The sequence below is a fragment of the Ischnura elegans genome, chromosome 2 (assembly GCF_921293095.1).
Source record: "Ischnura elegans chromosome 2, ioIscEleg1.1, whole genome shotgun sequence".
Taxonomy (NCBI): Eukaryota; Metazoa; Arthropoda; class Insecta; order Odonata; family Coenagrionidae; genus Ischnura; species Ischnura elegans.
Genome location: NC_060247.1, coordinates 45,295,472 through 45,319,280, shown reverse-complemented (window position 1 = coordinate 45,319,280; position 23,809 = coordinate 45,295,472). Strand labels below are relative to the sequence as shown.

The window sequence follows — 23,809 nt, the reverse complement described above, 5'->3', positions numbered from 1 at the left end:
CAGAATTATGTATTATTTTCACCAAGAGCTTATTTATTAACATGAAATCGCTACGTTGTTTTGAGTAGACTCTCACATGCAGGTCAACGGGGACATACTGCTATAGAACTCGTATTTGAAGAATGATATTAGTGAAAAGTAAGGTTTCCATGCATTTTAGAGAAAAAATAGAACTAAACAAAATGAGGAAGCTTAAGAGCCTAAGGGGTGGTTCGCTTAACGTCTGGGTACTCGCCTATTGGCTTAGTTTGAATTAAGCTGTACCCTACCTTAATAATCCTCCAAGTTCATTCATTAAAGAACTAAAAGTAATCACATGAAACAAAATTTGACTAAAAAGCTTGAAAAATAAAATCACTGCAAGAGATAAAAATCATTATTCTCGAAGAAAACGCAGAATGTAGGAACACCAGAGAGGCAAAGAGATAGAAAGTTGGGAATCAGACCCTCTCACTGAGTGCCCCATCCCGATGAAAATCCATTTTTTATGTTCGTGTGGGAGGGGATACATGGCGACAAAGGGATCATTCGGAGAAAAAAAAGAATAAATATGCGTATATAAAACTAGCTCGGCGTCAAAACACCCTCCAGCATTCGATTCTCTCAACCCCTGAGAAAGGGAGGAAATAACGGCCCAAACTGCCAGACCACCCCCGAGACACGTAGAACTCCGTATGAAGGATGAGTAACCGGGATACGAGGGAGGTTGGATATGAAGGCGTGGCTGCAAGGGCTGCGGGAAATGCAGGAGACGTCGAGGGGGCGAGTCTTGTGTCGAGGGTGTGAAAATACACAATGCTCCACCGCCTGCAGAGAAATGTTCGGGTAGCATTTTATGCTAATGAGAGTAATCTGCGGTACACCATATGCGTCGAGGCATTCTGGCATTACGCTATTATTCCCTCTCGATCATACAAACCCCAGAGTCCAATCTCCTTGAGGACTCGTTGGTGGTGCTATGCGTTGTAGGCTTTAGTAATATTCCTCTTTTTCTTTTTAAGAATAAGAAACAATAGTTTACTATGATAATAAATCTAACAGTAAACGGTAGCATTTGTCTGGGAAGAAATAATGTGCACTTCAGTTTTCAATTAAACTGTCATCATGTCATTTATTGCTGATGGATACGCCTTTCTCGCTATCCATTTTTCTTTTTTTTTATCTACGTGCCAGACTCATAAAATATAATTTTATTTCATGAAATAGCTATTTGATCGTTACTTGTCTTGCTGTTGACCTACCACTTAATTGTTGTGCACTTTTTTCGTGTAAAATATTTTAGTTTTTTCCAAATTTTTAAATATATTTTCATTTTACGTAAGATTTATCCCAATGCCGGCACCTATATCTAAATGCATGCTCAGGGGACCTTATCCCACACCACTAAAACTTCTATCTTTTCCTTTCCCTTCAAAGAGTGTGACTAGCATAGGAAATGTTTTCCATTTGGGAATAATAACTGTTTGCATTCATATAAAGGTATTGATGACATAGTTTCATAATACATTTTATCTTCTATCATTTATAAAAAATGATTTCCTTTATAATAGTAGTTATTTAAGGCATTTCAATGATAGTATATGGAATAAAATAAAATAAAACTGAGTACAAAATCAAATAATTTTTGATGCTCTATGATAGTCAAAATATTAATTTTCCTAGCTGCAGCCAATTACGGATTGCGGTGTGTTCAAAAATAAAATATTTACGGCATATGAAATTCAATGAAAAAATTCATATCCTATTCTCTTAGTCATTAATGGATATGATTAAATGTATAACACCATACGTATGTACATTATTTTACGCATCACGGTCTCTGACGTTATCAAATAATTTCCCATTATTTCTTATTATAAAATGACACTCCTCATTCATACGTTTAACCAGCATTTTTCTGCAATAGTGCGGATGCATTGCGTCCGTTAAAATGATAACTAGATTGCCTGCAGTTACATTTTTTTTACTGCTGATGAGGAGCGAATATTAAATTCGCAACCAACAAAATGAGTTTCTCGAGCATGCTCAGAGGAAATAATGCTGCAAGTGAAGTACCTTGATAACGTACATGGCGGAAAGAGTACCGGTCTCAAGTGCGAGGAAATATTAATGGCGCCAACGCTCCCAGAGGTAGGCAGGCAGTCAGGTAGGTGGGTGGCTATGCAATTCACATTTATGTTCGCGCGGCTGTAAGAGGAGTGAGAGAGAAAGAGAAAGAGAGATATATGCGGTTTAGGTGGAGAGAGAGAGAGATTGTGTTGGCGTATGCGTGAGGAGAAGAGGCAAAAGCAGCCCATTACCAAGAGGCACAACGCAGGAAAAAATACGTATATATATTTTTCCCACAACCAGCGCCTCGCAACCTATCTTCCTTTTCTTTTCCTTTCCCTGCCAGCAGCGAAACTACCCCGTCTCCCAACCCATCTTCACAATAAAGCGAATACAACGCAAAACCCTTTTTTTTATATCCTCCACCCCGAACCCCCCCTTTTTTTTTGGAAAACCCGCGAACATGCACACACCCCCTGCCAGCCCCCTTCCATCCCCCCGGATCCCTTTTCACACTCGCCGTTTCATTTACATGGAAACGTTCGCTTCCCGCACCCATTCGTCCGTCAGCACGCGTGTGCCTGCATCTCTTTCTGTGTGTGCCGGGAACACGCGTTTCGTTGGCGTCCTCCTCAACGCGGAGGATTGCGGTTTCCAGGGATACCGCCCGCTCGCCACACTCACGCACCGCCGCCCCTAATGTATGTGTGTACCTGCTGGCAATATGTGAGTGTGAACATATATCCCCTCACTCTGACTTCCCCACTAAGCGCCGGCACCCAAACACTGCGAAAGATATTGAGGGATGGAGATGCAAATATGACGATACATTGTGATTAACAAAAAAAGAAGAAAATATTGACTCGACGCAACATGAGGGATGTTCTCCATACTGCTTAAAAATTTTAAATGAAAAGGAGAAGCTGTAGTATTACTTATATACGCCCACGAACTCAGATAAGTAGGAGTAGACACTCGCCGAAGTTTTTATTCACATTTCTGTCACAGTGGGGAAAAATCAACCGTTGGATGGCAAATTTTAACCATGGTAAAAATATGATAACTCTTAGCGGATCAGCAAAAACCTCTAAATACACAATGCAAACATGAAATTTGGTGCAATTGTTCGTTGGACAGGACTAAGCGAGTTTTCCCATATCACATTCAGGCCTAATAGCCTCTGGGTTAGCGATTAAAATCACTTTTACTTTTATCGATGTATACTTTCGGTTTATGGGAATATTTTCTTGACAAAAATTTCCCTTTTAAAGGAATTATTTTCTTGGCAATGAGATCTTTTTATGCGGTAAGTCCGATTTCTTCAGGAGATAGGTGCATCTTTTCCTTTCTTAAGTCCTAAGACTGGCCGTCACCAAAATATTGAGACTCTTATTGGGATGTGAGCATCTCCACTATGAGGAAAATCAGGATACAAAACAAATTCAAAACAACTATGAACAGCAATATACCTAAAAATGTCCACCTTTTATTTTTTTATATGACATTTCCATATCATCAAGGTGAATATTGCCTTTAAAACGTCGGTTGGAGATGATCATACAATGTAGTGAGTGAAATTAATTTTTGAATGCAGCGACATCACATTTATCTTGAATAAAAATACCTTCTTGTGCAATGATAATACGTTACTTACATAGTATTATTTGTTCAGACAACTGATCACGATTAGTACTGGTGTTAACACCATTGTTAATGGACACATATTTTCAGTCTGTATTGACAAGCACTTCTTGAGGAATAACCATTTTTAAGAGGGAGACATGTAATTTTAATACGATTACACTTTACCTTTAATTTTCCTTTACCTGTAGCTAACACCACTTATTCACCAAAACGAAATATATGCCACAGTTGTATCCGGCATATGTTTACGCAGAAGAAAGGAGCCCATTACTATCGGGGATTTTTATTCCAAGTTCATAAAACCTGCTTAGATAATCTATTAAACTGTTGCAAAAGCTGTTAAAACAAAATATATCGAAATTCTCATACGGTATCAGATCTGCGAATGCAACCTCCTCATCACCTTCCTATCACTAAGACCCTAGCATCTACACCACCTTCTCATTTCCAAGAAAATCCTACGTCTACTCCCTAAAACCTATTTCGTGCCATCCCTTATTCCAATCCCATCGAAACGTCCTCTGCAGCAGCGGGGGAAACCCATTTCCAGTGCACCCCTGACTGACTGAGAAGGGGGACCGGCACACTTCACACCCCCATTCAAAGCTACTCCTGCCCTCCGTCCCCTCAGCCTATCGAGCGATGGAGTGGATCGTGGCCTACTTGCCCCTCACGCCTTAAAATCGGGGAATGAGAGAAGATAAAGAGTAGGCGTGGTCCAGCTCACTTCACTTAGCCACCTTCCTGTTTTTGCTTCATATCTCTCGCACAACAAATTTTTGATAACGGGTTACCCAATGGAAACTTTTGATAATATTTTGAAATTTTTAGTGCACACGAGCCCAGTACATATAAGACTCTAATCAACATTTGTTGCATTTTGATTTTAATTTTTTTTCTCAGTATCTTCTTAGATGCAATCATTTCATGTGTTATTAACTGTCAATTATTGATGAAATAGTATTTATTTTCAACTTGCGTGTAAACAGCACATTCGGCCTTTACAATGGCGATTTCAACAATGACAAAGTAAAACACAAATATTCATCCCCTGGAAAGGTGTGTACCCAGGCGGGGTTCGAACCCACGATCTACAGTTTAGCATGCGATGACTTCACCCACCGCCACCGAGGCCAACTACGAACTCAGGTTTATGATATTTTCTTGAAATGAGTACCGTGGGTACTATATGTCCATCTGTGGTAGAGGTAAACATCCTCTCGGTGGCTTCCCTGTCAATCGGTCATAATTTACTAGCGTAATACCATTTGACACATAGAAAACGGTGATTTCAACTTAAATTTTCTTACGTGTCGTTGTAATAATAACCTTGCGTAAAGGCCGCAATAACACATGCATCAAGATGAAAATGACACTGAAGAACATCACCACGAAAAGTTTTGGGTTATCATCTAAAGACCGCCTACATTAGAGTCAAATCAGATTACTTATGCGGCAATAGTGCTAAGATGTCCATACTGCTTGAAATTCATTGAAATATGTAAGCACTGTATTAGCCACATTAGTGAAAAATTACTTTTAACCTCGATGTTTGTCGTGCTTAAAACATTTTTAACTATGCAACGTGAAAAATATTTGCATCCTAAAACCCAGCTGCGGCTCTCGTGGAAGGAGATAGTAACATCTCCAGGGGGATCCAGCTCCCGATATACCGCCATCCTCCCCTCCACTATCCTTAGGTAATCCAGGCCGTTATCCATCTAATATCAGTTCCTCTCATCCTCCTTCTCCATTCGGTACGAGATGGCCTATCGTCCCCGCCGCCTGCATCACCCCATTTCCCCGTCAAATGATCACCTCACACCATTTCTTGAGTCCGGTCTTCATTATCCAAGGAATTTTCCCGAAACCGTGTTATCCGATGATCCTCCGGGCGAACGAAGAACATCGAGCGGGAATGTGTGCGGATGGCCCGACCCGTGTACGTCGATGGGCACTCCTTTGGCCCTATGACCGCGTTCCTCAGCTTCCTTCCTCCCTTAGCTCAGCCATTTTAACATTTAAGTAGTGATGTGTTAGAATAGAGGTGATGTAGATCCCCTGGTCTAATATAGACCGCTTAATTTATGCAACGAACGAATAAATTATAAGTGTAAAAAATTCAAAATGGTCATTTAAGGTGTAATAAGTTGGTAATATGCCAGGAAAGATAAAATATAACTGGTTGATGGGTAGGTGTTAGTCCTTTTAATTGATTTTCATAGCAAATGTCTACAGTACTAAATCAAAATTATAAAATATTAACAGCTATTTAGTGTTAAAAAGGTTAAGCCATTTGATTCAAAACATACGGTGTTATATCAAGAATTAAACGAGTTCATTTCACCATAGTAAAACAATTTCCACGTGGAGAAACCATAAAAAAATTATCTTTACTTTCTACTCCAACCTACAATATCATCGATTCACATATCATGGTGTGCGGTGTTTTTTTAAGTTACAACTTATGACGCAAGCGAATCAGTGAGACGAAAAGTGCCACGGGAAATCAAAATTATTCTTGTAGAAAATCTGAGGCCATAAAACGATTGATTGCTTGAAATTGCATTCTAAGATAGTTAAGACCAGCTTTTATGAAAAATACATTATCAGTTAGGTAGAACAACCAGTCTGTGAGGTCATGTTTCAAGGTTTATACATATCAGGCATTATTCTGTGCCCAGTGATATCCAACAGTGGAATAAGTTTGAGATTTGAAGAGGCTGACCTTCTCTCCACACCTCACTCTTCCAAATAAGGTATCAGTAGAATAATCCGCTGTTGGAGCCCATCCTCGAGGTGAACGCGGTATCGTTTGGAACTAAATGCGAACCTAAAAAACGGGTATGACGAAGCTAAAAAAGGTTCCTGAAGTCGAGCGATTTCCGAATTGCCCTATTTCCGGTATCTACCTCCATTAGATTATTTTCCGATCACATCCCGCTACATTTACACCCAGATAGCGAGCCAGTGGAGAAAAATAAAAAAAAATCATGTTTAGATAATACCTCTTTGATGAAAATCCCTGAAATGGCGGGTATTATATTTTATGCAAAATGTGTATTGCTTGATAGAATCAAGATAAATTAGTAACTGAAATTTAATTTTTTCTGAATTTAATTTCCAATATTCTTTATCTTTTAATGAAGATAAAAAATTCTATCGGAACAGATATGATACATAAATGCCATTTTTGAATGGAAAAATTTACATATTCTCTTTGTTTCCCAGATAAATTAATGAGTTTTCGTAAGGTATGATATGTATTTGATATTGGCGCTTATATTTGACTTCAGTAAATCTTGGACCGAAATTGATGAAGTCAGCTCAATACGTTTACATTGACATTGGTCACGTCTCTGTCAGTGAATACATCCAAAAATATGCAATGAAAATGAAAACATCATTAATTAGGAAGTAGTTTTTGGTTGCAAGTGTTAAGCTTAAAATGTTCAAACTCTCTTTACTTTTATTCATACTTGAATTTGTATCATGAAAATTAAAAAAGTTTTGTCATGATGAGGTTATTTTACCTAAATTTTAGTACTAAAGTTAAGTACTTCAATTTTAATGAGAAACCTCATGTCCTAATTCTTCTTTTTTAAATAGAAGGCTTACTGATATCCATCACTGCCATGCATGATATCTTTTCTTTTGCATTTTGTACACTTTTAAGGGCGATGTCTTTGCTTAATCAAAGTTCACGCTGTGCTAAATGTTTTAGGATTTACTTAATATAAGATAACTCTCATTCAAAACCCAACAGAGATGCTGCGAAGGAAGATGCAGCGATGAAACTCTGGAAATTATAAGATATCGTTCTGCGGTTGCAGTCTATTTCCTCGAAAGCACATTTTAAATGCCTAACGTAGCCATCGAATCGTCAATAATTCCCAGCTCGTGAGCTCACTTTTCCATTATGATTTATGAAGTCCTTTATCGCAAGGTTTCTCGAACATAAAGGGGCCCTCGCATTAATCTTCTCGAGCGAAAATGCTAATACTCCAGGTTTTGATAAAAAAAACGAGAGCATGGAAGGGCTATTCATAGATTATTTTCCTAAGAAGGCTGGAGAACGGTGCAATTTAGTACGCCATGAATTTATGCTGAGGTATTCCGCATGCTGGAATAATCTTGAGATAATTTTTTTTTCTATCAGAGATAACTTAAAAAATTATCCTGAAAAAATTTTATGGCTGGATCAGTGGAAGAAAACCAATGTAGAGAGCAGGTGTGCATAACATTAGCATAAGCATTTGGTAAAAAAATTACTTATCATACTAAAATTACTTAGGGGAATGAATATATACCTACTAAAGACTAATAAATGTAGATGATTTATTTAGGTTTTAACGCGGTGATAAGCTTGAGGTATCTAACAATTACCAATGCTTCCCGCAGAGAAAAAGAAATGTCTCGTGACTTACAGCTATAAATTCAATACAGCAAGCATAAGTTGTGTATTAACTATTTGAAGATAGTTTATCACAATGTTACAGTGTTTCCGTTTATTTGCAGGAAATTTCTGAGAACAAATGAATGATTCTACAAGATACTAATAGTAGAGTTTTTAGAGACTAGTTTACCCGGAAATCAACGTTAATGATATTACCCGAAGATTATGGTGCTCAGCATTAAGTTTCAATTACGAAAAACTATATTTACGCGAGCTGGTAAAGAATTTTCTGTGAACAGAAAGCCACCAGTGAAGATGTATATTTTTGGGTGTCTGCAGACTGCTCTTAGCAAATAGCATTCTATAAAATTAGCGTCGAAACAGGTCAAACATCCTAGAAACGGTTAGGCGTAGCTCTCCGATAATGACCCCTATCAGCTAGCCTTTACGTTTTTATGAATTTTTCTTATTTAGTTTATTAGTTTGTCCTATGTAACTTAATGTAGACTGTTCTTTGCATGTTTTCCCGTGCATTTAACCGCAGTGAATTGCCTACATCAGATTGTAATTCCTCGCGATGTGGCCGGTTTGGTTTCCCCGTTTTCATCTGAGGTAAAAAAAATCGCTGTATAGTCACTCCACGATTCAAAAGATTCAAACAGCCGGGGCTGAACTGACTCAGCGTCAACATCCAGGTCAGTCGACCACGCCGTTCAAGCTTATTGCAATCCACTGATGTAGCTCTTTTAATATCCCCATTTTTTTCTTATGCATTACAAGAAAACTCGCCATAAAATTACAGAACTTTTAGATTCAAAAGATTAAAATGGCAGTAATTGAACTGTCTCAGCGTTAACACCCAGCTCAGTCGACCACGTACTCCAAGCTTATTCCAATCCGCTCCCTAGCATGTACCAAACCTACCCTTCCACTAAGGAATCCGGCAACATCCAAAGCGAAGGAGAAGGATGCGTGCGAATCATAAATCGCCGTTCGGATGCGGTCATTTCTCCACCTCTACATCTTCCCACACCCGGCACAGACTGGGACGGAGGGTAAGAGGGAGCGGGGCCGAAAACAGAGGGGTGGCAGGGCCTGCAGAGGCGTGAAGGGGATTTTTCTTCCGAGAAGGGTCGGAGGGAGGTTGCGAGGGAAGGAGTAAGAAGGATAGTGTGACTGACTGCGCCCATCTCTTCCGCAGAGCACACGGATTAGGAGAATGGAGAGGTTTACTTTTCGTCTGGATCTCGGGACACCCAATGCAAAAGCTGGAGAGCGTGGAGGGAAGGAGAAAAGATTGGAGAGGGGTCATAGCTGTGAGGTTTGGCTGGATAGGCGTTGCTCTTGAGGGCTCTCTATGTCTACGTCCCAGAGGCTCCGAGTTCGGAATACAAACTACGCGGTGTGCGCGAAAAGGGAGCGTTTCGGGCTGCTGCAACGGCGTGGGATACGTAGGAGAGTGGGGGGAGTCGGAGCTTTTCGGATAAATTGACAGCTGACTCACAGCGCCCGCACCATTCGCCAACTCTCGTTCATCCATCTCTCTTCCCCCGCCAAAATCCTCCAAACGAAGTCCAGTCTCCTCGCTCAAATAAAACGGATAATACGAACTGTTTCCACATCAAAGGAACTCCTTCTCGTTTACCAAAGAAGGGGAAGAGGACCTATTTGTTGGACACCTAAACCCTTCTAGGGTTGGGATTATGTGATGCTTGGTATTTTTCCGACTTTGCGTTCGACCAAAATATCAGGGGTGAAATATTAAACTGAATCATGCAGCAAGCAACATATAACACCGATGGAATTACAGTCACAGCAAAGAAAGGAAGAGGGGTCGTTCCTCAGAAGGAAGGATCTGTGCTTAGCTTATGAGGTAGGTATGTGCTAAAGGGCTCTTTGAATGACAGCTGAGTCATTATTTAGTGACCAGGGATAGCTTTTCCATCCTTAGCAAAGGAATTGATAAAATACGGGCCGTCATTGCAATGATACATCAGATTATCAAGAAATATCTTGCTATTATCCAGCAATTCAAGTTCGTAAATAAATCTTGAATTGCTCATTGATTGCAAAATGTGATATTTTTAACATTTATATCTCCTTAAGGCTTTATTATAAGGGTTTTAAAATAAAAATTCATTCCTGGCCGCAATAATGGGTCACCTAATTACTGATTGTATTAAACTAACATTTTAAAAAGGTTGCGGGACGTAGTGTGAGGAAGTGTAAAGAAAAATAATTAAGAAGATATAAAATATCTATGAGCTAAAACTTAAAATATATTGCTATACCTCAGCAGAGGACATTAAAAAAAAAGGCATATAAAACCCTGCCTGACAATTGACACCACCTCAATTACAGCGCCGAAACCTTTGAAAGAATATTCTTCAGTTTTTCCATACCAACGCACCATAGTTAGAGCACACCCTATTTGAAATTCTGTTGCCCCTGGGTGAACTTATTTTTTTCTTATCTGGCATCAAAATGTACGCTGAAACCTTGTGATATTTTTGGTTCCAATCCATTAGGAGCCCTTGAACATTGTTTTTTTTTTAGTGCATGCAAAAAAAGAGTTAACTCCTGGCATGTTCGTTTTGCAAATTTTAGGACAAGAAAAAGCTCTGAGAAATCATGACAGCATAATAAAATTTTCGCTCGTTAGCGATTTCCGAAAATGTTTCGCGCATAAAATTCACCTCAATTCCAAAGAGAACTGCGTTCTTCCTTCCTCTTCTCTTCAGTTTACTCCGAGCCAATCCTTTGCCAGCCCGAACGTGCACCCAGAGGAAATGGGCCCGGAGGTTAAGCTTGTGCCCTGCCGAGTGAAAATAGTCTCATGCTCTTGAATATTTTGCAAGTCCTTCCCTTGCTCCTCGAAAGGAGAAACCGGGCCCGCCGATCCTACGGCTGTGAGCATGCGAGGAACTAATTATCACTGAGAAGTCATCAGGACCGGAGGCGGACGTCGGGGAAGGGGGAGCCATTTATTATCGGGAGTTTGGAGCGGATATTAATTTAAAACCGCGTCGCTCTTTTTCATCTCTTTCCTTCGCCCGCTTCCCCTAAAGGGTCCTCTTTCCCCATCCAATTTACCATGCGTTTCTACGAATCATGGAAATTCCAAGCGAACGCCATCCGTAGTTCGGTTATGGTAGAGCTAAATGGTGATAACAGAGCACCATACCCAAGATAGGTTTTTATTAAATTCATGATGCGATCATCAATCACAGCAAACATTGCGGCTGGCCAGGAAATAGTTCACATGCGATGAGTTAATAAAATAAGTGTCTTTAATTTGACCCAACCTGAGCTTTTATGTCATTTAAAATCGGTTATTTTTAAAGAAACAAGTTGTAAAATATGTGCACTGCAGGGATTTCAGATTTTTATGACACCAATGAAATGAATCAACAGCATCATTCTGCTCTATTTTTCAATCCCCCGAGGAATTAGAGCGCCAAGAAATATTTGGTAGGAAGTGAAACTGCATGGTGGAAATATTGCATTACATGGACTCACCTTTCTTTTATAATTTATGGACGGAAAATTAATGAGGAAATAAATACATTGGGTAAAAAATAATATCCTACCGTCTTTTCCCATCAACTTAGTTGTCAAGTACTACACCGTTGAACAACTTACAATCAGATATCCCCTTATACTCTCCATATAAGATAAGTAATAGCATAAATAACGTAATAAGTAATGAGTTTTATCAAAATTTAAAAAAAATCGAAAACATTCATACCTTTGGGTAGGATTCGGGGCAACTTCTCCTTCGCATTTAACAGCAACCTGCTCCAAGATAGGATCCTAAAACAAAAAACGATAGGAATTAGCTTCATAGTGACTGAAAATTCAATGAAAAGAAATTCTCACATTATGAATGCGAATTAGTCTTTTTGAGCAACCTTTACACATTTTTTTCGTTAAAAATTTAAGCTTTCGCCAGCGAGGGGAAATAATTGATAACACAACAAAAGGATAGTACCAATAGGAAATGCTAGATGTTTTAAAAAGAATGCATGAATTTGGAAGTGACGTCACAACAGGATTGGCAAAAAGGAGTTTTCTTCTGTAAAAGTGGATTAATTAATAGATTCAATAAAATCAAGCTGAAGAAGTTGAAAAGATAACATATAATCATAGAATACTTTGAATGAACAAGATGAAGGAGCAAACTCTAAGCATTTGTGAAACTTTGAGAAACTTTGACATACCTAGGCCGACGAATGAAATATATAAACAGTCATATCAATACTTGGGGCCAAAATTATGTAGTATGTTGCCAAAAAATGTGACAAAGAAGGAGAAGTGATGGGGTTTTATATCCGCAGTTAAACAATGGCTTATGCAGTATGAGGAAGTAGAGTTTCTGCTAAGAAAGGTGTTATAAACGTTTTCAAAGAAAGGTATATTGTATGTAATTCTTATACGTTATGAGAGAAAGTGTGTAATGAAAGTGTGTGTGTTAAGAAAAGTTATCCATGTGTAAATTACTGTAAATTCACAATCGAATGCAATTGTCAAGAAAACAAATCACTCAATTAAACGAGGTTAATGTATTTTTTATGTATGTTAGCACCAGTCATGTCCTAATAAGTGTATGATGGTAGCCTCAAAACTTTTCCACAAAGGGGTACCTATATATTCCACAATTATTGCAGGTTTTTTTTTCTCGATGTAATGTATTTGAATATGAGTGGAACAAAATTATATTATTATTATTTTTAAATTTGGCATGGTAAAGTATGTTTTTCTGTGAAGGATCACTACAAATATGAATTTTTACACGACAAGATAAACAAACGTATGCCCATGAAGGTATTAAAGATTTGAGAAATCCACACTTCACCAGTCGTGATCAGAGAAATCTCGGTTTGCAATTTGGAGGTATCTGCACTGGATACAGAACTCTTCACAAGAAATCAAGCGCAAACTCTCTGCCGGTGCTTCTGCCCTGATTTGATCCACCCGCGGGATCCATCGCCAAGGGAGGCAGGAATCATTTAGGAAGGGATTTAAAAAGGGGGAAAAAGTGGCCGACGCTCAAAAGGCAGGCACCACGGAGGGAATGGAAGGAAACGCCGAACACAGTGCGGAAGGGCAGCGCTTTTGAAAATGCACGAAAGGGATTATGGTTAGGGGGAGCGAAGGGATCCAGAGCAGCGACTTGCGAACTCCCGACGACGCTAAAGTGATGGCGAAAAAGGAAGTTTCCCGTTGCTCGCCACATTCCGTCAAGGTCTAACACACACAAGAGGCTGGAAATTTTTGGTCAAAGTGCAATAATAGGTGTTGTATCGAAAGAAAAATATTATAAATGTTTGCACTTCAAGATTCTATTAAAATAATAAGACAAAGTAAACCTTAATCCTACAATAGATATCCTTTACCATTTATTGCAAAGTAGACAGCAGAGAATTTGACCATCAAAAAGTTCTCTCGCTAACCATATGTATATTATTGGTATATCCTTGCCTCATTTAAATGAGTTTTGATATTATTTAATATGCAAATGACTGTGCGTGGAATAGGATTTTATCGGTCAAGCATGTACATACAAGTTTTGCCTATTGAAAGAAACAAATAAATAAATTCATATTATTTTTTAAAATAACAGCGATTTAAGAGGCTTTAACAGTAATTATAGCGAAAACGTAATTTATAATCGCTATTTTGAAAATGTCGACTCTATTTAATGCTTATGAATGAAAATAGGTTTAACTCTACTATTAATTAAGATGTTCTCAGAAGAAATAAAGTACATTAATGCATTAAATACAGTAACATGATAAGATTTTTTACACACATTTATTAAAAAATTTTCATAAATCTTTATAATTGTGTCCCTGAATCTTTTGGTCAGTTGAACTTTGAAGTCATTAGTAAGGGGTTTAGTATGTGAGATTTTGAAGATTGCGGTGAATTGTACTAAAATTATAAATGATGCATAATTTTCCATTTCATAACATATGTTCATAAATCTTCCTTTATAAATATTTTTAAAAAAAGTGACAAGTAAATTGCTCTGGTGTAATCAATATGCGCTTTAAGTATCGTGTTGATCAAAATTCGCCACCCTGTCAGCCACGGTGTAACTAATCCACCGCTCTCCTTTGACTCCAAACATGGACCATCCTAATGATTTCATCTGAAGAATTTCTGCACAAGGAATCATCTCCTTAAATGAAAATTTTCATGCTACACTCCCCTATGTAATACTCTCTGTAGGCCAATCACCTTCAAGTACGGAGGCAGATCAAACGTTCCGCTTTGAACGCCGTAGATCAAACAGATATAAATACTCAAGTCTTCACATCCACTGAATAGAAGTAATCAGCATTAGTAGGCGCTAGTGCCGGGTATGTACATCCGACAAGGAATTTAGCCGCGTGGCGCCCGAAACGTCGGCTTACATGATGCCCCTCGCTGGCTCCCACCTGCTCTGACGAATCAAAGATGCTGAAAAGCCGAACTCCAGTATTGCCCAACTATTAGGAATGAACGGTGAGGAAGGCAAAAGGTTCTGGAGCCTTAAAAAAAATACAGTCAGATTTCTTTCCCCTCAGAAAAAAAGAGGCAAAGAGACCTCCCGGATTTGGTCATTGGGCAGTTTCATAAGCAGTTTCATTACCGAGCATCGACAGGGGAGGAGGAGGAGGGTACGTGAGGGATGAGGAGGTGGGTTGGATCCCGCTGGGAATGGAAAATCGTGGATTTATGAGAGCATTGGTTGAGGGGAAGGGTAGTGGTGGTGGCACTGGGGAAGTTTAGGTTACAACGGGGAGAGGAAGAAGAGGGAAAGATGGGAAGAGATGGGAAAGAATGGAGATGAAGCAAAAAGGCGTTTATGCACCCAGTATTAGAAAGTGCACAGGTAGAATAGATTAATGTGGACACAAGTCTCTAAACGCTCTTTCCTATTCAGGCTTCCTTCTTCCATGAACTCCTATTCCAAATGTGTTCCAGATTTTGATCCTTGTTTTCATCCCTCATCCATTTTGCACATTCTCTACCGTAATTCTCCCCTTGCTCATCACACCACCCGATGAAGTCTACCATTCTTTATTATTTATTTGTATATACTGTTGAATATTATTTTGTTAGTTAGTTATTCTCTAGTTATTCTGTCCTCTGTAATTGGCCTCGTGCTGTTTTTGGAAAGAATTAAATAAACAAATAACATCCCCACCTTCGATTTGGTGGATTTCTCCCAAGCCTTGCCCAGCCTGTATATCTTAATATTTTGTTGAGGCCTTTCGTCTCCGTTTTTTTTCTAAACGGAGACACTTCATTTCAATGGATGCGATTTACTACTCCGAAAAGAGAAGCTAAATTATGCATGCCGTTACGTTTCTCGGGAAGACAAAATTTGTCCCTTGATGATGTGATGTTTACTTCAATCGGGAATTTTGGCGATGGCATTTCATGTTTTGGGGAAATGAAATGTCAATTTCTCAACAGTTGTAGAAAATTCTCGTAAAATGGAAATGATGCTGTAAAAATTTATGGGGGTTTTGAAAGAGGTTTATTCGATAATTTCAGATATAAACTATTCATAGATCTCAAGTGCCAATGTAAGTGTATATTTATTTGCCTTCAACAAAGAAATCACCTACTACCGTGGTCGAATACAGCATGCTTCCTTGGGTAGTGTCACTACCCCCCAAAATACCAGCTTCCTGATACTTCGAGATTAGCATTATCCTGAAATAAACGCAAATGATGAGTTATCGCTGCATATTTATTTCATGGAGGTAGCAAAATGCTTTGTTACTTTGGGGGACCATTATCCGTAGAATGACATCATATCGTAAAAATCACTTTTATGTGTCTACTTCACTCAGATAATTGTTGTTACTTTTAAATATTATTTTTAAATATAATTCATGTTTCAGCTTTACCGTCTGTTTTTACTCATCAATTATTTTTAAGCCAGTGATGACTTTGCTTCATAGCCGGGGTCTACTAGTGGAATTCATTTTCCTACTCCAAAATTACGTAACTGATATCATCTTTGATATTTTCCAAGCAAATTACAGCTTTTGCCTTTACTTTGGATACTGTTTTTGCAGCAATTTCTCACCAACGCCTCAGTCTATACATTAAATCAGAGTTTTTAGAAAGGAGAGGGAAAGAGTAGAATGGGTAGTGAAGACTGGAATAGGATTTGATGCGAAAAAGGATAATTATATCACGGACAGATAGTAGCGGAAAGAGCCTCACATCATTTACACTCCTCGGTGTAAGGGAATCTTGAATGCTCATCGTCCGCGTCCCGGGAGATCATGGTGAAGCTCAGCGTTAGAGCGTTAGCCCCGCGCCCGCCCGTCGACTCAATCCCACCCGATCCTCTCAGCGAAGTGATCCCATCTCTTACCATCCCCAGGTGGACTTCGATCGCATATTTCAACCCCTCAACCCCCCCTCCTCCAACGTTGTCCTTCCCCACATTCCCCCCCCCCTTTTACCATCCCCTCTAACCGCCTATGCATCGCAAATCCCAAAGTCCTCCTCCTCTTTCTTGGTACGCGTATTTATTCCCCTCCCCTTTCCCCGATCATCCTTCATTCCATAACCTCCCTTCAGACCGCTGCCGTCCCCTCTCTTATAAGACTCCCCACCTTCGCCCTTATAAAAAGTCCCCCTGGCCATCTCTGCCTTCTCATATCTCATCTCACGACTCGCCACCTTCACTCCTCCTCCTCCCCCTCTGCCTACCACGCTTCTTCTATTCCCCGTCCCCCGTAACCTCCGCCCTCTATCTCTGTCGCCAACCCTTCGAAAGGTCCCGTGCGTAAACGCTATGGATATTTTCTTGCAAGCCTGGAGATGTTTCCTTGCACGTAGAAAGAGGTAAAGGAATATAGAAAACGAATTTGAATGAAATACAGCAGGGTTTTGAGGGAAATATTTAATATTTATATAATGATTGCTGTGGGATTTTTATTTTCAAGCAACTATTGTATTATGCATTGGTTTCGTTATCTGCGGATCGTAGAATTTTTTAATGCTGTGTTGAGGTTATATCAAATTCTAAAGATTTGCATTTATAGCTGGATCCAGTAAAAAGTGCATCGAAGAAGGGCATTTAAATTACGTATCATCTACCTTTTGTAGCAAGAAACACTGCCAGCTTGGAGTGTATGTGCAATTACTATAGAGTTTCTCATAAAATTATTAGTAATATGAATATGCTATGGCATGTAAGAATTTCTTTGCTTTTGCTAGGTAGATAAAAACATCGTTATCATCACCTCTATGAGATTTTTGCTGAATATTTTTATGAAGTATAGACAATCGAATAAACAAAAACCCAGAACCTTTGGATCCCTTTCTCGTCACGGTGACTTCTCCAACATGGTATTTCCAGTGGCATTTTGATCTGTTTTGCCTTTAGCACCTCTTCTTCACTGTTTTACTACGTGAAATACTTAATTGACTTCTATTAACTCACGTTATTTCGTATCTATGAATTTAATAATAAGATGAGTTTTTCCTTTTAAGGAAGTTATTGGCTGCTACTCTTTATTAATAAACTAACTACACAAAACCATAAATCCTAGTTAATGGGAGAGAAATATTTAAGTTATATTGGGCCACAAAATTGGTAGGGAGATGTCCATTCCACCTCCTCTGAAACGAATAGAGTTCTCGGAGGCTTATTATTCCATGGATCTAAACCATAATATATTCTGCCAACGCCTACATTCCCAATAGAAGAAAGCATTACATCATCAAGGGAAAAAATTTCCCTTTCCCGAGAAACACGACGTCATACATAATTGAGCATTTCTTTTCGCAGTAATATATCGCATCAATTGAAATAAGCAGTGTCTCCGTTAAGATAACAGGGAGCTGAAAGGCATCAACAAAATATTTTAAGATATTAAGGCAAGGCAAGACTTGAGAGAAATCCACCTGATCGAAAGTAGTGATGTTAGCATAAAAACATGGCATTCCTAATATTTGAAAATGTTACGACGCAAGACCTATGAATAGTTTATATCAGAAATTATCAAAAAATTCTTTTTCAGTACCCAAATAAATTATTTCCAACTTCAAAATTTACGGACATTTACCGTAATTGTCATAAAGTTCTTATAATATTCCCCCAAAACGTGAAGTACCAACACCTGAATTTCCGATAGAAGTAAGCAACACTCCATCAAGGGAAAAACTTTGCCTTTCCCGAGAAACATAACGGCATGCATAATTGAGCACCTCTTTTCGCTGTAATAAATAGCATCAATAGAAATAAACAGTGTCTCCGTTAAGAGGAAAACCCGGAGATGAAAGGCCTCAACGAAAATTTTAAGATATTGAGGCGGCAACGCTTTAGAGAGAATCCACGAAATCGAAAGAGGGGGATATTAGGATAAAAACATGGCATAATTTAAGATATCAAAAGAAATCTCTCAGGAGGTAAAATCGAAAGGAACGTCAGGGTTGAGATCGAGTGGGGTGGTTAGACATTGAGATGTCTTCGGGAAAGAGTGGAGATGGAAACAGAATCAAATGCTGATAGAGGAACGGGGGAGAGGGTTGAATGGCAAAGAAAAAGACAAGGACAAGGGATGAGGGGTTTTCTGGATGGAGGAAGGGAGTGGCTGTAATAGGGGCGTGGTGGTGAGCTGGATGGTTCGGTGAGGGAATGAAAAGACGGAAATGAAAGAGAATAGATTAAACCACTCGAGGGTCCGACTGCGAAGAGAGAAAAATCCCAAGAGTGGAAAAGAAACGGGAAATAAGGAATATTTTTGTAGTGGAATTACATATGTATGTGCATATATATTTATTGTACGGATACCTAACCTAAAGTGGGGAGCTCAGGGAAGAATATTTAATCTTTCCAGGTTCCACAAAAAAAAAAGAAGAAGATGGGATTGTATGTACGCCGGGTTTGCCAGCCGCATAAAAAGAATGTCGAAGGGAGAAAAGGTATTTTAAAGAGCGTTCTACCACATATAAAGATTGGTATCTGGATGTATCGAAATGTCTCACTCGCGAGAATACCGGAAAGATTTACTTTTTCATGATAAATATTTTTTTGTGGGGCATTGAGAATGTGGACGCCTTAAATACCTGATAACGTAGCGTTGGGGTTTATTACAAAATATTTTTGGTTTGCACTATGAGAGTTAATATTCCGTCCGGCGCAATGGGTCTGGCAGGTTCAGTGCGAGTTTTTTTCATTTCTCCGCGTCAAGAGGTGGCATGGACCCTTGACGCTTACAGTTGCTTTTTGCTTCGACACACTCTATGAAGCTTTCCACTTTTCACATTTATGTTGACGGATCAGTGGCGGATTATTCAGCATAATTAAGCAAAATAATGGCACAACAAAGTAAAAAAAGCATTATTAAATAAATAAGATTATTATTATTATAGTATTCTATTGATTGAGGAAGGTTTTCTTGGAGCACTAATGAAGTGATTTGGGGGCCTCCCTTTCTCTGTAGCGCTGCCTTTTCACTTCACTGAAGGCCTACTCCCTTTCAATCTGTCTAAAAATCCTATTCTTTTCCTTCCCCACCACCGTTTCACTAAAATTCTACCCTCTAACACCATTTTCAACATTCCCTCCCCGCTAAGTACTCCTCCCATCCATATTTTCTCTCTCCTCCGTACCTCATCTAAAAGCTGCATCTTCTCGCCAACCATATCCAGCACTTATAAATAAGATAGCAGAAGAAAAACACTGATCTTGTACAATTCACATGCTAAAATACATTACATATAATAATAAGTAGCCTAGAGAGCACGTCAAATCGCACTTTGCTGGATCGGTTTGGGGCCGTATGACGGCATGGAAAGGGGCCTATGCATAGCACGAAAGTCATCATTTAAAAGTTAGATTACATTACTGTCGATGACAAAATGATGTGCCACTTTACAAATTTATATCTGAACTTCAGTGCATTCCATAATAATGAAAAATACGTCATTTTAAAGGAAATTTTATTCTCAATTCTGATTTATTTTTTGTTTAGTGAAAATTTCAAAATGCAGACTCGAGAGGGCAATAAATGACTCCGCGCACCATAAAATTAGCCGTTTTGTCAATTTAATTAACTTTGTAACTCGACCTAGGGAAAACCACTAGGTAAAAACCATTTTTCTTCCACAATAAGTTGCAAACATTAATTTAAATTAATAAAATGGCTTTTGCGTATTTTAAGAACGCATATTTTGTTGTAAAATAACGAAAATTTTTAAATACTATCTAGGTCTACAGTTAACCCCGAAATAAAAAATAAAATTTTTAGAAACACTTTTTAATTTATTTTCAATTTTTTATGATCCATAATTTATACAAATATTAATATTTGTGAATCTTAATAACTTTTATTAATGTCACATTACCAAATGGGGCTTAGGCGGGCCAGTGCCGGTTGCCAGGAAGCAAAGTTTCGCGCGCGACACGTGGCAACGCTGCATTCGTTCGCTCCTGCGTATTTTTTTAATACCCATATATAATCTATACTACATAAAAATCATGCATTTTTGGATCATAGAAAAATTTCAGATCCCCGAGGTTGCAGTTCGGGGCAAGATCCCCGGTTTGGGCCCCCCAATATTTTTTGTGAGTCGGCATCACTGGCAATGGTGCTTGAACATAAAACGCTCACAATAGGAATGTCATTTTCGCATCCTTGACAGCGCTATACTTCAATTACTGAGTCATAAAAATAAACTGATCTATGATACAGTTCTTTTAGGGTTGAAAAATGCTAGACCTTTGTTTTGCCCTCAGGAAATTTTGATTTGATGATGGAAATATACCATGCCTTTTAATTTGCTAGACACGTAGGAACACCGTGGTCTAAACTTTTTCTCATAATTATGATTTGTTTAAAATAATGATGGATCTTTACAATAACGCAGGATACGTATTTAATGATATAATTTCTTAAGTAATAAAGGATTGGACAGAAGCATAAGTATTTATGCCTATTAATTAGATATGAGGCTTACACCTTTCTCAGTCCTAAAATGGGCAGTAGTTGGATAATTGATTGTCATTATGGTAAATGGTAAAACTTAATTTGGTGCATATAAACCTGGTAACATAGCAAAGTGATACCATTAAATGCAATGGAATTTAGAATCATCCAATCCTTTTTGGAAAATCTAATTTACAATCCAGGAATATATGTAATGAAGCGATTTGAATGCATGGGAATCCTAGCGCGCCATCAAAAAGTGTTACACTGGCTTTCGCGGAACGGCTGAAAATACGTGAGGAACGTGGAAAATTGCATGAAGCGTGTGTAGCCGGCGTCATTGAAGGTAGTTCAATGGCCGATAACGTGTTAGCAGTAATGCGTTCCAAAGTAAAACTAGCGGCTATTACTAGGGGCGCCTAACCCCGTTTAACGACTTTAACACCGAGTAAAAATTTCGACATGATAATCTTTCCTTTGTTAATTATCAGCAAATCTTTTTATGAGAATGCAATTTCTCCTATTTGCTTCATAGTTGATTGTGGGCAAAAAAAGATGATGTCAGTAAAACTCTGTTAAAGGATACAAGGTCCAGTGATTTACTCGTAAATTGTGTTCATTAAAGGTGACAGCCTGGTGATAATTTGAACTGTCATGCAATTCAAAGGCTAGCTAGTTCAAGACCAGTATAAACATAATATTAAGTCCCTCTTCGTTAGTAAAATTGGCTGACGTAGCCATTAAGATAAAAGCTATTTGAAATTGTAACCCATGGAAACTTTTAGTAACGCTTGAGCTACTCAAATCATTGGTAATTACGAAGAAAATAAAGAATCAGGATATGTAAAGTACCAACATATGCACCCTAAAATATTATGCTGTATATATGTAATCACAATATCGACAATTTACTATAGCAATGTATTTCATCATTGGCTATTGTTCATTAAAAAAGATGATAGATTAAAAAAAAATTAAATTGAAAAGCCAGCGCGCGTTGCATTTTATTCAACCTATGCTTCTCGAACGATGTTGTTGGCTCACTCAATCCGAGAATCCTGAAATACTTGTCTGTTATTACGTTTTCCAAAGAACATACAATAGAATTTGACATTAAAATATATCCTAAATGGAGGCAGATCGTAGAGTTCTTTTTCTTCGAATGGTTACCCAAGTGTCATTCTGATCCAATAACGATGGTAAACAAAGATCTTCGATCATTGATGATAATCTTTAAAAAAATTCAGCTACAATTGATGAAAAAACCGTCATGCAATTAGTACATTTCCTTCGGAAAATTACATTAGAGCAAGAAAACAAATCCGAAGGGTATTAAAAATCTATTACTCATACTAAATATTGACTAGTTATGGTAATATTAGATGAAAGTTTCAAATTATACCATCTACATCGAAAATCAGAATCACGTTTTCGGCGTGAAAAACATGTTATTTGAGAGTCGTGGAATCATTAACCAGTCAGTACTGCTGAAAGTTTCCATATTTTGACAATCTTCACCATCATAGGGTGAATATACTTTGATTCTTCCAGCGGATACTTCATAATTACTTCATCTAGCCATAACATCACAAAAACATCATCTGACTACTATCATCATAGAAGTAAGTCCCACGCCGTCCATCCAAGATGGCAACGCGAGGGAGAAAGGACTTCCTTGAAGCCAAAACCGGTTGAGAGCCTTAAACCTGCGCTAAAACTGTGCATGGTAGTGCGAGATATGTTTTTTCGAGGTAATTCATGTATATTTCACCGCCGTTCACGCGACAGACTCCGATATATTACACCGACCTCATTTTTGCTAATGGGGAAAATCTAGCATGTGTAAGTCTCACTTTCCATTTTATCGAATCAATGAATGAGTCTATCCGGCCTATCCTAAGTAATTGTTTAAAATCTCTCTTCCCATATTACCCTCTTCTCACCGCACCCACCTTTTCGCCTCCCCATACTTTCCCACCCTCTGTGGCCCGAGCAAAAAAATCGCACCACTCCGCTCCGCACGAGAGAAGGGCCTTCTCGCCCGAGGTTTTGTGATTCATGCCTTGCTTCTTTGGCATTCCTCGTACAGAGTCCGAACCACTCTCTCCCCTTTTCCGCCGTCCACGATTTTTCTCTCCCTGCCTCTTTCCACAACACCCCTCACCCCCAAACAACCCAATCGGATCGCAAGCCATCCCTCCTCCTTTTCGCTTCAAAACTCCCCCTCCCTCTCTCTCTCTCGCTCACCCCAGCCATCCGAGGAGCCACTCGGGGCCCAAGGGCTCTCTCGCAAGCACTTCAAAATTCTCTCACACCGCCCCCAAGAAGACTCTCTTCCCTCTCCCTCCCCGAACTTCGCCGGCTCTTCGATCGGAGGAGAGAATTTTACGGGGCAGCCTTACGATGCAAGTTCGAATCCTGCCACTAGTGCACGAATATTAAGTACAGCGGATGAAGACCAAGGGTGGGCCACACGAATATTACAAAAGAGGCTCCTCAAGTCGGCCCCTGAATGAGTTACACCCACCGCGCATATAAATGCGATTACAGAAGTCGCCACTCATGCCACTGCAAGGACAAATTGATACGAGTTTCACGGGGAAATGAGGAATAATTTGAGGTATCAACCTATATTTACGTTCATGATGGTGTGATTTATCAAATTCATAACTTTTCAATGATAATCCTCGCATTTGCAAAGAACGTACAGCGAAGTATTGGAAAAAAAGGTATCGCATTACACACATCACCCAGCCGCGGAAAAGCCGAT

General features: G+C 38.9%; 1 protein-coding gene across 2 annotated transcripts in view; it reads right to left on the bottom strand.

Moving 5' to 3' along the window:
* The window catches only part of LOC124153661, a 779,682-nt gene that overhangs the window by 55,577 nt on the left and 700,296 nt on the right, over positions 1–23,809 (bottom strand). For both annotated transcript variants that reach the window (XM_046526960.1, XM_046526961.1), the window contains one exon: positions 11,838–11,902. The gene's annotated coding sequence lies outside the window, so the exon portion shown is untranslated. The remainder of the gene's footprint in view (positions 1–11,837; positions 11,903–23,809) is intronic.